Source organism: Anser cygnoides, chromosome 1 (assembly GCF_040182565.1).
Source record: "Anser cygnoides isolate HZ-2024a breed goose chromosome 1, Taihu_goose_T2T_genome, whole genome shotgun sequence".
NCBI classification, from domain to species: Eukaryota; Metazoa; Chordata; class Aves; order Anseriformes; family Anatidae; genus Anser; species Anser cygnoides.
In genome coordinates, this window is record NC_089873.1 from 21,833,702 (window position 1) to 21,837,679 (window position 3,978).

The following is a 3,978-nucleotide window of genomic DNA, read 5'->3' on the forward strand; positions in this document are numbered from 1 at the left end:
CCTAAAGCCAGTGACTTAAAAACTGCAGACAGCCTTAAACATACTTAACCTAGCACTGCATGGAGGAAAATGTCTCCTTTCATATCTCAGCGATAAAAAAGTATTAATAGGAATAGTGAAAATCCACCTTTAACCTTTCAGTCAGAAGGTTCAAGAAGCTCTAGAAAACAGGCATCATCATTGTCCCCAGCTTATGGATAAAGGCACTGAGGCACAGTAAAGTGAAACAACTTGTCCCAAAGCTACTTAGGCTGTGTCTAAAGTATATAAACTAGAGCTGAGACATGCCATAGGTAGGACAGTGCCTTGTCTTCCAGCACAGGTAAGTGGGGATGTCTTTGGTTGGTTCAGTAAAGCTCTCTGAATTCTTCTCCCAGAAGAAAACACTTTTTTTTTTTTTCCTACTAGAAACATTGTAGAATATCGATCGGAGAATGCTTTGCTTTTAAAAAAAAACAATGGGTTTTCTCAGTAAAATCATTCTGCTAAAATACAAGCCACAGAGCACAGCAGGAGTTTTAAGGAGGACAATTATTTTTCAGACACCTTCCAATATTTTCTGGCTTTTAATGAAGAACATTCCACTCTGCCTGTAAACAGACTGTAGCTAATGGAAAAGCAGTCTATGTATATTACTTACAAGCAACAATTTTCTCAGCTTTTGCTCTCAACATTTTTAAAGCCATTTTGAAACACTATGCAAACAGAAAAAAATATGAATGACTGCTACAACGCCAATGAGAATCTCAGGGTTCTGCAGGTCACAAGCATGTAGATGCTAGCCAGCCAATCCTGCTGTCCTCAGTGGTTATTGATGCTCATGAATTAATGTTTTACTGACTTGCTATTTATTCACAGAGTGAATTTGCCCAGAGCCAGAGCCAGCTTAATCTGAAAAAAGAAGTTGTTGGGCCTCCCACTGGGCTTGAAAGCAAAGAAGTTTACTGATTCTTTTGGCTAACTAGAAATCATTTTGCTTTATAATCTCAGGGCTAGTGGCATTCACCAATCTATCTTTCCAAAAACACATCCAGGGAGTGCACAGAATGCACAATAAGTCCCTGGAAGAGGAATTCATGATTCACAAGCAAAATCTGATGTCTCGCATGAGATGAGACAGAACCCCACCCTCTCCCCCCTCACATCCTGCACTGCAGATGCCTGCCTGTAAAGAAAAACTACATGCTTAAAAGACTATCCTGTTTTTCGCTCTTCAAGCTTTTATACCATGTCAATGAAGCCATGACAGTTACCACAGTTGATGCTCTGGGATAAGAAGCCTGTGCCCAGGGCCTGAGGCACACAGCGAGGAGACAGCTGGGTACATTTTGTTGCTGAGGGAAACAGCTTCTGAGAGCAGTTCAAGAACTTCTTTTGTGAAGTGATGGATGTGTTCATCCACAAAAGCCTGGGAAAAGGATGTGCCAGAATGAGAACTAGGAAAACTCTGTACTATTTGTCCTGTGTGTACAGTCCTGCAGACTTCACACTGACAGGTCTATCCTTTTTGTTGGAAAGAATGAACAATGTAAAGGAGTGGCTAGAAGTATAGAAAAAAAAATGAAAGTGAAGGAAATAGTACAAAACAACAGAGTGCGACGTGATGAAACAGGTAACCCAGCAGAGCAGAGGGATGCTTCAGAGGACAACATGAGCTGGAGAAGAGTCAAAGAAACTTCTGGCAGAAGCTTAAAATTGCATGAGGATGACTCCGAGGCCATGGCAGAGAATATCATAACACCTGTGAAGAAGGCCTTGAGCAACTTTACACTGAAAGCAGCTGGAGGAGCCTCTGGAGCATGAAGTGACAGAAGGGAAAGCCCCTGTTCTCCAGCAGCAGCCATGAGGTGGGCCAGTGCCCATGGGGACAAGAGGGCAGTGGGGGATGGCTCAAGGCCAGCCCTCACCCATGGCCACCATGCCCCAGGGCTGGACAGGTTAGCAGGGATGGGAGGGGATGAGCAGCAGGGATAATCTGAGGAACAACAAGCATCACTCAACCAGGGGAAATGCAAAGTCCTGCACCTGGGGAGGGACAGCCCCAGGCACCAGGACGTGCTGGGGGGGCACACAGCTGGAAAGCGGCTCTGCAGAAAAGGTCCTGGTGGACACCAAATTGAACATGAGTCAGCAATGTGACCCTGCTGCTAAGGCGGCTAATGGTATCCGGAACTGCATTAGGCAAGGCGTTGCCAGCAGGAGGAGCGAGGTGATCCTTCCCCTCAGCACTGGCGAGGCCACCACTGGAGGGCTGTGTCCAGACCTGGGCTCCTCAGTACAAGAGAAACGTGGATGTACAGGAGAGAGTCCACCAAAACTGGCAGTAACAGGCACTGCGTGCGGCCTACCTCAGGCCTCTGCCATCACGCAGGCCCCTGACTGCGGGGTCCCTGGGCAGCCCAGCTGCCCTCCTGGGAACCACTCTCAGACCCTGTGAAATTGAGGGGCTCTCTACTGTGGAAAGGGAGCACACACCTGGGAAAAGCCAGCAAAAAATATACATATTCTCTATTTTACTCCAGTATCTTTGCAAAAGACTGTTTAACTCCCGTTCCCACAGATTTGTTAGAACATCCTACAGCAGCAAAGTATTTCTCTGCAAGGCTGTCTTTACTTATAAGAGTTGTGGGCTTGGCCTGCCACTACCTAATTTGCTCTAAATCATCGGTTTCTACTCAAGTGCTGGGAAGGCCTGGTCTCCTGCCATACGTCCTTTTGTTTAAGCTAAGTCTCATGTTAAAGTAACCACAGCACAGGAACCATGTGCAGATCCAAGGGCAAAGTCCTGGAAAGAGATGTTTGGCCATAAAGCAAGAGCTATTTGTTTTCCTTATTTTCCCTTTTACTATGTAAATGCAGGTCTATGTTACACAATCTCTGAGAAACGCTAGAGTAAATGTGGGCTGGCAAATAAAATATCCTCTGGAGGCACGCTCCTCTTTTTTGCAGCAGACCAAGTATCTCCTCTGGAGGTTCTGGCCCTAGGCTTTACATAGTTATAATTAAAACTTAATGTTTTTATTGTACTGACTTCCTCTGCAAATACATATTAAAATAGAAATGTCATTTTCACTGCAAATGCAAATTTGATTTTTGAATTTTTTTTACCCTAAGCATTGAATTCAAATTGAAAACAAAATCCATAAAAGATTATCTAATTTCTGCAAATTTTAAGTTGTATAATTAAGTTGTGTAAGTTGTATAACAAATTGTGATGTGTAATTCACTGCTTCTTTTTAAAAGTTTCTTGTCTGAGCTAACAAATAATGCAATAAATTGCATTAAATTGCAATAAATTGCAAGACCCTCGATGACAGGTTACATGCGCAAAATCAAGACAGGAGACTTCTGATGAGGTAACTTCATAATTTCTTACACGTTAGTACCTACTGTTTGGACAGCTGTTACACTTGGCAGCTGTCATAGACCAGTAATACGGTGGCAGCTCCGGCCAAGAAGCCAGCTAACCTACAGCCATCGCACTGTTTCTGAGCAGTCAGCGGGAGCTGCCCCTGCTTGGAGGACTCCTAGGCAAGCACTGACCAGCGTTAAAGTTTTAGTTATTAAAACACACCCCCTGGTACTGGAGGGTTGCCCGCTTTGTTTCTGCAGGCCCTAACATTACCCACTGAGAATCATAGAATCATTAGGGTTGGAAAAGACCTCCAAGATCGCCTGGTCCAACCATCCTCCTACTACCAATGTCACCCACTAAACCATGTCCCTAAGCACCATGTCCAACCTTTCCTTAAACACCCCCTGGGACGGTGACTCCACCACCTCCCTGGGCAACCCGTCCCAGTGCCTGACTGCTCTTTCTGAGAAGAAATGTCTCCTCATTTCCAGCCTGAACCTCCCGTGGCACAACTTGAGGCCATTTCTTCTTGTACTATCACTAGCTAACTGTGAGAAGAGGCCAACCCCCAGCTCCCCACAGCTCCCTACCTTTTAGGTAGCTGTAGAGAGCGATAAGGTCTC